General features: G+C 43.3%; 1 long non-coding RNA gene across 1 annotated transcript; it reads left to right on the top strand.

Moving 5' to 3' along the window:
* The first annotated feature begins 11,786 nt into the window (after positions 1-11,786).
* Positions 11,787-14,007, top strand: LOC136539190 (uncharacterized). Its single transcript, XR_010779585.1, has 3 exons — positions 11,787-12,292; positions 12,742-12,801; positions 13,605-14,007. It is a non-coding gene; the product is annotated as an uncharacterized lncRNA (long non-coding RNA).
* The last annotated feature ends 203 nt before the right edge of the window (positions 14,008-14,210 follow it).

The following is a 14,210-nucleotide window of genomic DNA, read 5'->3' as shown; positions in this document are numbered from 1 at the left end:
CAAAATACCCGATCGATTCGGGACCTTGGTAGCAATGTTCAAAATCAATAAAAGTCATTCTTTTTTGAATTAAACTCTGCTACACTTTACATTCACAAGGTGTAGAATAACCAAAACCTATCAGAAACTACTACAATTATATAGCAAAAGTCTTGTGAGTGTAGGTTTGACTTCGCACTCAGCAATGGACATCTCATGAAGCGAAGAAGTCGGATAAAGGCACATGGTGACCTTCACCTTACCTTTAGGTCTTTATCATGAGCAGGGATGATGCCTGGAAGATGCCTCAGGGGGAATCACCTCGCAAAGCTTCCTCTAACATCCATGAAGATGAGGAGTCCTACCCATGCCACCTTCTTCAACATCATGAGGAATGCACGGCATCATGAGATCCTAGGTCGAGATCTATGGGCTCAAAAGGTTTCCCTACAACAGCAAGGTACCCTCTGCCCTCCATGATTTCCTATAGATATTCTGGCCTAGAAATCTCCCACACACCGACCATCAATGAGCCTAGCCGCCAGTGTCACTAGTGACCTAGGCCTCCAATGGTATTGTTCAACCCCGTCTTTGAGGAGAACATCCATCAGTTAGGCCGCTATAGAACCCGATCTTAAAAGCATTCTCCCAGCGATGGCGCCACCACTGAGAAGAACCATTGTTGGTGCTTCTTAGCATTTGTAGAAAAGTCCATAAGCGCATGGAAGTACCATTGTAGCACTTTAGCTGGCGGTATTCAGGGTATCGTATTTTTACAAGGAATGGAGGTGTAATTAGTCTCTTAACTAGTTCTCCCAGAAAGATAAGATGAAGAGCAGCTTGGTTAGTGAGGTTCTTCTAAGGATAGAAACCTTAAGTAAAGGTAACTATGTTTCTATAGGCTTGCTTCGGGCACTAGAGATCACCTGGTCTACTAAGCGATGTCGGCCTAGTAGCTCTATGCCGAACCCGAAATGTGGGGGATTACTAGAGACAAACAAGGTTGTCACCACTTGTCGCCTACCCCTCAACCGTGGGGAATGAGGCAAACAAGGGTAACTTCTAGCATAGACACCACTGTCTATGCTATCGGTTACTACTCTAGCATTGGCCAGGAACTTCCAGTCTTTATCAGGAGTCCTCTACTAGAGTATCCATCACGAAGACGGACAACAAACCTGCAAGCTTATAACGAACAAAGATAACTTGCGTAAGGGATCAAAACCAAAGTTGAACACGAACTTCATACTCCAAGTAGTAAGTCGAGGTACAAGTGGAGGAGCCATTTGCCCCGGCACTCCTTTCTCTAAGCGCACTGAGTACACTAGTGGAGGTAGCCGACAACTCTAATACTTCTCCAACTCTTCCTCTCTCACTCCCTATGCTAATCTAGCTAGAAGCTAATGGAAAGGTGGCTTGCTCTTCTTCTTCTCTTCCGATGTGTCTCTCCCCCTATGAAATAAGGAGGGGTCTTCTTATATAGCTTAAAGAGGTCGGTTTGCTAGTGTATTTTAGGAAACCCCCCATGCAACCGACCTCCTGGTGCATTTCATGTACTACCTATGCAAGGTTAGGCCGAGCGGTGCTAGGGGCAGGCCGCACTTGGCCTGGCCTACTTCTCCACCACCTTCACGTGGTCGGTTCTTGAGTGGGCTTGGGCCGTGTTCACGTTGGTGCTTGGCACAATTTTGTGATGGGCTGCTTTGTATTTCTTTGGCCTAGCTACGCTTTATGCTTTGTTTGATTGCATACTTTGACATGTATTTCATATTTGTGTCCTGCAAAACATATATATACCAAAACTTGTGGAAAATGTGAGTCATAAACCCTAATTCTAAGTTTTGGCATTCAAATTTATTTATTTTGTTTAAATGTTGGTGGTAGAAAAAATGAGTTAAGCACCACCAATAAGCTCTCCCACACTTAGTCCTTTGCTCGTCCTCGAGTAAAGTTCTAAGGACTAAGCAGGTTCATCTCCTTGATTTGAAATCTGCATACAAGTTATTCCAAGCTTCACCTAAACCTGTGAACTTTCAAGTGTCTACCAAAATATCTTGGGTAATTGAAAAATGAAATAGCTTGGATTCAAATCTTCTCACTCTTTTCCTGCTCAGAAACTTGGGTTTTCATGGTTTTGAAAACATAAAGATTGCTTTTTGTTCCTTGAATGATTCTCTCAAGTCACTCAAATTTGTAAGTGGTTCCTTTCCAAGGCATATTTGAAAGTTTGTCTTCTCTTTGATCTTCCTACTCCTAAAAGCTTATATGGGGCTTTGGTTAAGGATGAAAATTTATAGGCACACTTACCTTGCATATGTTGTAAAGTCAAATTCCGGACCTCACCGGAGAGAAGCATCATACTCTTAGATAAAAACTGTGCAAGTGTGTGGAATTTGGTGGAATTATACTCCTTTGTTTTTATATGATCTCTAGCTTTTATTTTGAGACATGGCTAGCTTATTTTTCTTATGAGCCTTCATGTGCTCATCATTTTTTTCAATGCTTTTGGGACCTTCATGTGCCCCTATTTTTTTCAATACTTTCTGCATAGCCTTTCTCTCTTTCTAGAAATGCTAGGGAGATCATAGTTTTGAAACATGGAGTATTTATTTTGCTGGTGATGGAAATATGTTTTAACGTATCCCCAGTGTAGGAATAGTTGTTTATTTGTGGCATGTACATGAGTTTTGATCTTGGGAGCATGAAACGTCTCTCAACAGGGGTCACAAAGCTTGACCAAACTTAACACAAAGTAAGAGGCATATGTGGAAGGTTTTGTCATGAATGATCATATATGGCATTGATAGGTATTTGCATATCATTCAAGGAACATGCTATTTTGAATTTTGTTTTTTAAAATAATTCCCAAGTACTTTGCAAGAATGAGTAAGCGTCATGTCATCCTACTATATCTCATTCGTCAATTACTTAGATAAAATGGGGTCCCTATGATAAGTGTTCACAAGTATTTAGGAATATTAGCAAGGATAAAAAGTATGCAAACTTTTTAATCTTTAGGAGACATGGAGATGGAGCATTTCTTTTAAAATTTGTTTAGTTTTAAATCTTTTTACTAAATATGGAGAGAGAGAGAGTGAGAGTTGCACAAATCGAGGGTTGAATTTTTCATCTTTTGTGCAACTGAGTCAGAGGTGAGTTATGGTGCTCCCCCACACTTGTTTTCTTACCTGTTTTTATTTTGATACAGAGAAAATACAAAAACAAGTGCAACAAATATTTCTACTAATAATTCTTTATTCAATTATCAAAAAGATAGGCGCATTACATGATTGGAATTCAAAAAGATTGGAATGAAAAACTTTAAAATGATAGAGATTCGCCTAATTATTTTGGCTGGGAGTGGCCTAGAAAGGTTGTTCTAGAGCATCAGCTACTCCTGCCGCTCTTGCCACCCTAGCGATCTTTTCTCCTAAGTCGCGGTGAAGTTGATTGATCTTGTCACTGAGGTCTTTGATTTTCACTAGATTCTCAGTGAGACGATCATTGACCTTTCTAATGTCTTTGCGCATGCTTTTGTTGCTAGTACTAAGCAAGGCGATTGTAGGGCCTTTGGGTAGCTACTCATCATCACTATTGCTGAAAAAACCAGCGGGCTGCCATCTAATAGGAGGCTTTACCATCCTTTTGATTCTAAGGGGCAGCACCCAAGGATTCTGCCGACTCTTTTCCTGACGGAGTCGGCTTACGTACTGGCTCTTTAGCGAGTTTGCGCATGAGTGCTTTCCCATACCCCCCGTCTGGTTTGCACACACCTACTGATGGTATAGGAAAGGCTAGGACGAGTGGTATGCATGGATGAGCTATCATGGGAGACCGAGTTGCCTGAAGGTGTTAGAAAAGAACATTTCTTTGGTCCGCTATCTTCGGGCAGCCTTCCTCTTGAGCCTAATGGTGCCTGGTGGTTGGCCTCAGTCGAGGGCATCATCTTCTCCTTGGCGCCACCAAGGGGCACCTTGGTACACGACATAGACCTCAAGCTACTACCACCGCTCATGGTATAGCTAGGTGGAGGCATGATAGCTAGTGGCGCCTCGATGATCATCCTCGCCTCCTCCCTCACAAAAGTGCTCTCAGGCACTAGATCAATTGAGGCAGGGCACTCGATCAAGGTCATATGTGGAACAGGAGGCCTTGTACAAGGTGAGAGCATGGCTAGCCATCTTGAGCTTAGGATGCTTTGGAGAGGGAGTGAGGAAGCTTGTCCTTGGTGTGAGAAGGAGAGGCCATGGGGTGGTTTATATAGGTGAGAGGGCCTCTACTACGAAGGAAACAACATCACACTACCAACTCACCGTCAGATATGTGCGATACACAGCATCAAGATCAAGTGTGCAAAGATTGGGGGCCAGCGGAGCCTAGGCATGGGTGCGGCCGCACCCCCTAGCTCCTCCCTCCTGGCCTAGGATTTTGTCTAGGTGCACATGCATGCATGGTGATATAGGAGATGTTGGTGTCGGATTGTGATTCAATAGTATGAACGAGTGATTGAGCAAAATATACACATGATCATGTTGAATCAAGGATATTCAAGTTGCAAAATTCATATGATTTTATAATTATGAGAGAATATTCATGTGATCAAACTAGAATCAAGACAAATAAGCAAGAATCATGAGTTCTCTAGTGAGGGCATAAAAGTACATTTGGCCATGATAGCTTGATTAAGAAGATAAAATAATATTTTTGCATTTTTTAAGTAAATGAAAGAATATGTTAGTATTATATATTTTTAATTTTCATAAATTTTTAATGAATTTATCAAAAGCAATTAATTCTATTTTATCAATTTCTTGGTTAAAGTTAATATTGTGAGAAGTCTCAAGGAAAATTTTCAAATGTTGACCGTTGACTTTGAAAATGTTATCCGTCATCATCCTGGATGGTGATCGTGCCAGTGCGACAAAGAATTGATGACGGTGTATGGTCCTTTCCACTTGCTATGCAATTTTCCTTCATCGAATAGCTTGACTTTTGAGTTGAAGAGCAAGACCTTGTCTCCTTGCTTTAATTCTTTTAGCTTGATTCGGTGGTCATGCCATCTTTTGGTTCTTTCTTTGTAAAGTTTGGCACTATGGTAGGCCTTCTCTCTCCATTCTTCTAGCTCGGCTATTTGCTTTTGTCTATTTTTGCTGGCTAGCTTGAAATCCATGTTCCAGCTTTTGATTGCACATTGAGCTCGAATGCTCAAGCTCAACTGGTAGGTGGCAGCTTTTTCCATAAACCTAGCTAGGAATGGTGACATGCCGATGGGGGTTTTATAAGTCATCCTGTATGCCCATAGTGCATCAGGAAGCTTGTTCTTCTAGCCTTTCCCCATCTCATTGACCATTTTTTGTAGGATATTTTTGATCTGTTTGTTTGAAGTCTCGGACCTATTGAAAGGTCCTTATTTGGTTTTGGTAATTGAGTGACAACTTAGGTGGACTAATTGTGTTTATGTGAGATACATAGATGATTAGTCCATAGGTACATGTGTGTGAGCAACATATGCCATGAAGGTGAAAATGGCTTGGAGATGTTGCAAAGCTCACACATGTGATGATGAAGGAGCTTATTGCACATGAGACATGACATTGAGTCATGTGATCAAGGTGGAGAAGATCAAGACAAGACTTGGCTTGATGGACCAGTTGCAAGCGTGAAGGGCAAGTCGAAGGCTTTGGAGTGATGGACCGCAGTGGCGGTGAAGCTTGAGCAAGACTTGGCGCCGATGGACGATGGCAACGGTGAAGAGCAAGTAGAGTCAAGATCGATGAACCAATATGATCATGTGATGATATGAAGTGGATCATATCATTGTTGATCATGTTGGTGCATGTGTTGCATCGACATTGGAGGAGATGGAATGGAATGCACAAGGCAAAGGTATAACCTAGGGCATTTCATTTCACCGGTCATAGGTGTGTAGAGAAGTTTATGACCGGGTTTAGGATAGATGACCGTACTATCAAGAGGAGCAAACTTGTTTGCATATCGGTCATCTAGTGCCACTCGAGTGATCTAACTTTGCATTGTCGCTAGGATCGAGTGGCGTGGCAAGTTGAGTGGCTAACATCCTTTGGGAAATGATTGTGAAAATGCTAACACACATACACATATTGGTGTACACTCGGTGGTGTTGGCACATTTACAAAGGAGGTGGTGTTTGTAAGGGTGAGATGGGTTTAGGTCCCTCTCTCCCTCCCACCGAGCAAGCTCGGCGGGATTCGGCGCTTTCGGGAAAATGGAATGCCTATTTTCGATTGCGCCGGATGCAAATTCTTGGTGGTTAGCACATTGGAGCAAGGGTGAAGAAGTTAGAAGTGAAAACGAGTTAATCGTGAAGATGCTGGCGTCGGTCAACTGACCGGACGCTGGATCTGAATGCACCGGACGCTGGCTGGCTGCGTCCGGTCAAGCTGACGTACGATGACGCAGAAGCTGGAGTGTGACCGGACGCTAGCTGCGTCCGATCAAGTGTGACCGGACAGCGTCCGGTTGAGGTCGGTACCTTACTAGAAATGACCGGACGCTGAGGGTTCAGCGTCCAGTCAGTTGAAAGCTACTGCGTCCGGTCAGGTCAAGTGACCGTTGGAGTCGAGACACGTGGCCATCTGCGGGTGACTAGACGCTGAGGTCCAGCGTTCGGTCAACACGACTGGAGCGTCCGGTCGGCCCTGACCGTTGCCCAGTGAAGGGGTAACGGCTAGTTTAGCCCTTGGGGCTATAAATAGAAGTGGCCTTCGGCCATGGCTGGTGTTGAGCACCTCAAGGGACTTAGTGTCCATGCTTGTGAGTGCTTGGGAGCCCTCCATCTCACACATACTTGATAGCGATCATTCGATTATGTGAGTGAGCGATTCTAGTGCGATTGCATCATGAGGTTGCATCGAGTGGCACTAGGTGATCGAGTTGCAAGCCGGTGGTGCTTGTTACTCTTGGAGGTTGCCACCTCCTAGATGGCTTGATGGTGGTCTCCGTCGAAGCACGCAAGAAGCTTGTGCGGCGCTCCGGAGAAGTGCTTGTGAGGGGCATTGTGCTCGCCCCATGGGAGCCGCAAAGAGCAACTCTAGTAAAGCGTGTATTGAGCTACCCTCACTCAAGGGGTAGGTTCTTGCGGCGCCCGACTGTGCGGGCTTAGCGGGTGATGCTAATTAGCCGCCGAACCACCAAGTGAGCAGGTCGACACAATGGGGACTAGCGTGTTGGCAAACATGTGAACCTCAGGAAGAAAAATCATCGTGCCAACCTTGTTCTTCCCGTTGGTTTGCATCCCCATTACACAAGCTTGCAATTACTTTTATACATATTAAGCTTGTGTAGTTGCTCTTGTAATTAGATAGCTTGCGTAGCTTGCTAATTACCTTCTTGCTTGTGTAGCATAGAAGTAGCTCCCTTGCGTGGCTAATTTAGTTTTAGTAACCTTGTTAGTCACATTGCTTAGTTTATGTAGCTAAGTATTTGCGCTCTCTAATTAGGCATTGGTTGCCTTGTTATTGAGCATTGCTAGTGAGCTTAGTTAGCTTTGTGCTTTTGCTTACTAGCATGTGTAGGAGCTCCCTTGTCGCTTAAAGTACTAGTGGCATAGGTTTGTGTAACCTTGCTCCTAGAATTGTTTAGGAGAGCTCTAGCTAGCCCGGCACCTTTGTTGCATAATTGTTATCTTTGCAAGGTGCTAGTGAACATATATAGTGGGGTGTAGTCTTGGCTAGACCGTTAGTTTAAATTCCGCATTTGTATCGGTTAGCCGACGCGATTAAGTTTTAGAAAAGACTATTCACCCCCCCTCTAGTCGCCATCTCGACCCTTCACCTATCCGCTGGTTTGAGGATGATATGGGGTGGTAATGTTGTGCTTTGCTCCAAGCTCTTTTAGGAAAGCTCTGAATGTCTTGTCGATGAAGTAAGATCCCCTATCACCTATCACCATCCTTGGTGTTCCAAAGCGAGGGAAGATCACCTCGTGGAACATCCTCCTTGCATGCTTAGCGTCAGCAGCTCAGCACGGTAGTGCTTCCACCCATTTTGACACGTAGTCAATGACAACAAGGATGTACTTATAGTCCTAGGACTTTTGGAATGGCCCCATGAAGTCAATGCCCCACACATCAAATATTTCTATTTAAAGGTTGTAGTGTAGGGGCATTGCGTTGCGAGTGTTGATGCTTCCTTGGAATTGGCACTTCCAGCACCTCCGGATGAACTCCTTAGTGTCTTTGTACATCGTTGGCCAGAAGAACCCGCACTGCCTAGATTTTGGCTTGTGTGCGAAATACTTCGTAATGGCCTCCGTATGGTGCTGCATGGCATCTTTCAATGATTTGTATCCCCTCTACCATCGACACACATCTCCTCAACAAGCCGTCCAAGCATACCTGGTATAGATACGGATCATCCCAAAGGTGACAACAGCTTTCGACTTGTAACTTTCTCCTATTTTCTCCCAGTGGTACATAACCTGCAACCACGAAGTTCACAATGTTTGCATACCATGGGTTGGAGTTTGTCACATTGAGTAGCATGTCGTCGCGTAGGAAGTCGTTAATTGGTAGTTCCTACATGTTAGTGAATTGCATACACGACAAATGATCTACAACAGTGTTCTCTACTCCCTTTTATCTTTTATTTAAAGATCAAATTCTTGGAGTAAGAGAATCCATCTTATTAAGCATGGTTTCATATCTTTCTTTGTGAGCAAATATTTTAATGCAGCATGATCAATGTAAATGATAACTTTTGCTCCAACTAAGATCTAAATTTATCAATAGCAAAAACAACTGCAAGAAGTTCTTTTTCAGTAGTTGCATAGTTAAGCTATGCTACTGTCAGCATTTTGCTAGCATATGCGATTGCATGATGCTTCTTATCTTTGGTTTGGCCAAGGACCGCACCAACAGCATAGTCACTAGCATCACATATGATCTCAAATGGTAGCGACCAATTGGGTGGTTGGATGATTGGCACTAAGATGAGTGCTTTCTTAAGAGTGTGGAAAGCATTTAAGCACTCATCTATGAACTCAAAGGGTACATCCTTAGCTAGTAGGCTCATGAGGGGTCTAGAGATTTGGGAAGTCTTTGATGAACCATCTATAGGACCCCACATGACCTAGGAAACTATGGATCCCTTTTACATTTATGGCGGTGGTAGTTGTTCGATCACTTTGATCTTTGCCTTATCTACCTCAATCCCCCTCTCAGACACGAGGTGCCCAAGAATGACGCCCTCTTAGAACATGAAATGACACTTTTCCTAGTTAAGTACCAGGTCCTTTTCTTGACATCTTTGCAAGACTGTCTAAATTCTCTAGATAGTGGTCAAAGGTTTTGCCAGACTCAAAAGTCGACCATAAAAACCTCCATGATTTCTTCTATCATGTCTGAGAAAATAGACATCATACATCGTTGGAACAAAGTGGGTGCATTGCACAACCTAAAAGACATACATCGATATGCGTACGTTCCTTATGGGCATGTGAAGGTCATCTTGCTTTGATCATCGAGGTGGATGGGAATCTGATGATACCCCGAATACCCATTGAGGAAATACAAGAAAGAATGCTTCACCAACTGCTCTAACATTTCATCAATGAAAGGCAGCAGGTAGTGGTCTTTCTTTGTAGCTGCATTGAGCTTTCGGTAATCAATACACATTCTCCACCCCGTGATGGTACGTTATGGGATCAACTCGTTCTTATTGTTTTCAACTACCATCATTCCTCCTTTCTTCGGTACCACTTAGACGGGGCTAACCCAGTCGCTATGTGGTATAGGATAAATAATCCCGATGTGAAGATGTTTGAGGACTTCCTTCTTCATGACTTCTTGCATCACATTATTGAGCCTACGCTAAGGCTCTCGAGATGGTGTACTCGAAGGATCAATTGGAATGCGATGAGTGCAAACCATTGGACTTATCCCCTTAAGATCTTGCAAAGAATACCCAAAGACTGGCCTATGTTTTTCTAAGATAGCGATGAGTTTAGTGGTCTCCTCATTAGTAAGCTTATCACTTATGATTATAGGAGTTTCTTTGTCGCCATTCAAGAAAGCATAACATAAGCTAGTGGGTAGGGGTTTAAGTACAACTAGAGGTCATGTCGGTGCTTCCTCCTTGGGAAGGTCTATGGTTTCTCCTAAGTCATCCTCTTCTTCTATGAAGAGTTTTGCATCTTTTTCTAAGGATGTCTCAGGGGATTCAAAGGGTAAAACTGACATAACTTCCTTGGCCAGGTTAGGATAGGGGAGAGATTCTACCACCAAGTTGTTGGCTCGAGTGATCAGAATGGAAAATGTGTCTCTCCCCAACTTTATTTCTAGATCCCTTGTTTTTCATAGTTCAACAAAGAGCTTTTCTAGGGGATGCCCAATCAGGATGTCAAAGTCCTGAATGTCGAAGACATGGAAGTCTAGGATAAACTCAACATTATTATGGTATAATGATATGTTGTGAAGAATCCCTAACCCTTCTAGTCTAGAACGAGGTGCAACCCTAACGGTTTTAACTGTCGGAGCAATAGGTTCGTCACCTAAATAGGTGCGTGCAAAAGATGTAGACATGAGGTTTGCCCCGACAGTTGGATTGTAAAGCATTTTCACCATGATCATGCTAATATGGCATTGGATGGTTGAAGAAGGGGCGCGAATCTGAATTTCTTCAGGAGATTGCTCCACTTCTTCCACCGATTCGCTGCTCATCCCCTTTATGGATTCCGTTAGAAAATCTTCGTCTAATGGTTCAAAAGGGGTAACAGGAACTGGTGGCCTCTTTTGGCATGACTATTTTGAGGTGTCTCTGAAATTTTCAAAAAAATTATTGTTGGTGGTCCTTAACTCACACTTTTAACCGCTAACATTTATATATAAAAACTGCTAAAATAACACTACACCACAACACTGCATCACCATCAGACATCTGACGCTAAACATTATATTTATCGATGAACGATCTGTCGCTAAAGATAACTCATAGACGATATGTCGCTAATTTCTCATTTAGCGATTCTTTGTCTGTCGCTATAGATAATCATATTTAACGTCAAACTATCTGATGTTAAAAATAGGTATGCCATCAAACTATCTGTTGCCAAAAAGATGTGGCCCCCACCTAGCTTGCGCACCCCGTTTACATTGAGCTCGGGCGCCAGCTTAAATTGGGCTTGTGCGAAAAATTTTAGCCTGGCCACAAAGATAGTGAGAAACCCTAAACCCTTCTCTTCTCCAAATGGGGCACTATAGTGACCAGGTTCAATAGTACTTAAATAACTATAGTGACCACGTCCTGAGAAGGCTACTTACAGTCAAGATCTACCACGGCCTCCCAACTCCCAAGCTGCGACTTCGGTAATATTCTCTTCTCTTTTATTGCATCAAGTTCTTTAATTGTCTTCTTATATATACTTTTTTATTTTTATATTTTTTGAAATGCTTTTGCAGTTTAATTTGGAGTTACATTCGAAAAGCACATAAAAATCACTTACACCTTTAAAAATAGCAAATTACTTCAAAAATTCTAGAGAATTCTAAAAACACATCTTAGATAGTCTAAAATTATATTCTAAATTTATGGGTCTGCACAAATAATATTTATAGCCAACTATCATTAGATAAAGATAACACAATTTGTTCTATTAGTTAAAAAGTAAAGATTAAATTCTAATAGGCTGATACAACATAAGTCCACTCTCAAATTTGAAGGCGCAATTAAGATTGCAGATGATCTTACCCACCAATCTTGATCCAACGGGCGAGAACGCAACCTTCCTCGTATAAAATAGACACCAGAAACCCTATCCTCACAGATCCAGCCATCCCTTCCTTTTTCCTCCGCCCGACCCGGCGGCCCCAGCCCTAGCCTGCGCCGGCACTGGCCACAACTCCTCCCCGGTGCCTGGCCCTCAGCTCCCTCCCTGTCCGTCAGCTACACACCTCATCTCTCTCCTCCCATTCATGCGCTAAGGAACTATGGCGGGCGGCGGCTGGGCGTCAGCTCCTGCAGTAGTAGATCTTGTATGTGGCGTCGGCAGCCGTGCAGGTAGCGAAGGTTCTCGCCATCGCCATGCATGGAGCTCACCGGCGCCGTGCTCTGGCGACCCGAGCTGCCGTCAGCGTCCCCGGTGGCCGCGAGGGTGGGGAGGAGGAGGTACCCGGCTAGGGTGGCCTGCGTCGGGGGTGGGGGTTCACGGAGGAGGGCCACCTCAGGTACTGCGAGGCGGCCCCGCTGAGGAAGGCGGTCGAGGCGGTGGCGAGGGACCTAGGCAAGCTCCGGCCCCTAGGGCTCGTCGTCGGGGACGCGGCTAGGAGAAGGTCTTCTTGGTGAGCCCTCTGTTCCTCCCCCTCTTCCTCTCTTGTTGTTTTTGTTTCAATTTGAGAAATGGATGAGGAATCTGAGTAAGATAGTAGTCTGGCCTTGTGGTTATGCTTGCTCCAATTAATTGGTTCCTGTGGAAGAATTCGGGTGGGATTTGAGGACAACAGTGATGATGATATAAGTAATATGGCCGATTTGGTGCGATTTGAGGACAACCATGATGATGATGATATAAGTAATATTGTCGATTTGGTATCCGAATGGTAATACGTTTTATTAACAACAATTTTCAGTTCCTGCTGGTAACCCGATGGTTTTTGAAATAAAACCAGCGCATAAAACTTGACTGAACATGTGTATCAAGTGTTGGTAATTGGTTTACTCGATAGTTTTGTATTGTCTGTCACTATGTGTGTTGATTGAAGCTCAAGTTGAGTTCTCATTTTTGCTGCAGGAGCTGAGCTAGATGAAGGACGAGGCCACCATTTATCTTCTGCAAGCCGGAGCTCGTAAGGCAAGGATCTTATTTCTTCCTCTTCTCTACAAGCCCGAGCTCTGCAGTATGGCCTGTTGTTCCAAAGCTGGATGCCTGTCTCTTTTGCTAGTTAAAAAATTAAGCTTGTTTTTTCATGAGATGGTCTGTAGAAAAATTTAAGCTTTCCTCACAACAGCTCTAGGTTGAACAGCCCCTGACTTTTATTTTAGAGCATATATGAAGCTTTACTATGAAATATTAGTGGCTCTGTGAAAAAGTCTCCTGCCGACTGTGTGCGTGGTAGCTTTGTTTCTTTAAAATTTTAGCAAGAACAAGATTCCACTTCTGGTATGCTCGGATTGTTTAGTGGACCTGAACCTTGATGCTCATCTATGCGTAATTGAAGTTGATTCATTAGTGTCGATCATGATTCAGTCATGAAACCGAAGTTTTTGCTGCCTATCTAATATTACTTGCCGTTGTGTTCTGAACTTGTTCTATTATTTGCTTTTAGTCATGGACTCATGGTTCATTGGTTCTGTTCCTGTTCTGCTTGGACACGTGATGCAGCTCTACTGTTCTTTTAGTTGGAACTGCTCTCTATGCTTGCAATCTGCAACATGCTCTTAACTGAAAGAAACAAACGGTTGTACTGACTGTCTGAATCAGCCAATCAGGTTTATAACACACCAAGCAAAATCTTTTTAGAAAACACAGAATTGCATGATATATTGTAAACCGGTCTTTTGGCGAATCTGAAAATGCATTGGATGCATGCTGATTGCTGAACAATTTTCAGATCTGAGTCTTTACTGTTTGTTCATGCATTTCTGAATCTGCAGAAAGAGCAGGAGGAGGCTCTGAAGCAGCTGAGGAAGAGCCTGACCTTCAAAGCCAACCCAATGCCAAGCTTCTACCACGAGGCGACACAATCCTGCATATATGATGACCTCATGCAGATTCAGAAGCAGCGACAGCAGCTCAGCATTGTTTTTTTTATAAGACCATAGCTTTCCTGTTCTTTGCATGTTGACAGGAGCTGCAGCTCACTTTAGTTTCCGTTGAGCAATTTTTTTACTTAGTGTGCTGGCCAATAGTGCAAGAGAGGTGGTGTTTGCATTCTGTTTAGTCAATAGTTTGGTTGTTTTAACTGTAATGTTGCTCTAAGCTTTTAACTTAAGTTAATTTTTGTTAGTGTTTCATGTAGCTTGCTGCTTTTCTAGCTCTTTATTCTCTGCAGGTTTAGTACCCAGTTTTAGTAGCTTGTCCTAAAGCTTGTTCCTGATCTGGTTGGTTGGCAAAGTGTGCATAGATTGTTTAATTACAGCTATGCATATTTCTTCGCATTAGCTCTTGGGTTTATTTTTCCACATGTTAACTGTAGCTTTCATTAGCTAGTTAATTAGTTAGCGTTCATTTTCTTAGCTATCAGAAGATTAGCACCAGTC

This window comes from Miscanthus floridulus, chromosome 2 (genome assembly GCF_019320115.1).
Source record: "Miscanthus floridulus cultivar M001 chromosome 2, ASM1932011v1, whole genome shotgun sequence".
NCBI lineage: Eukaryota > Viridiplantae > Streptophyta > Magnoliopsida > Poales > Poaceae > Miscanthus > Miscanthus floridulus.
The sequence above is the reverse complement of the archived record's forward strand: the minus strand, read 5'-3'. Positions and strand labels throughout refer to the sequence as shown.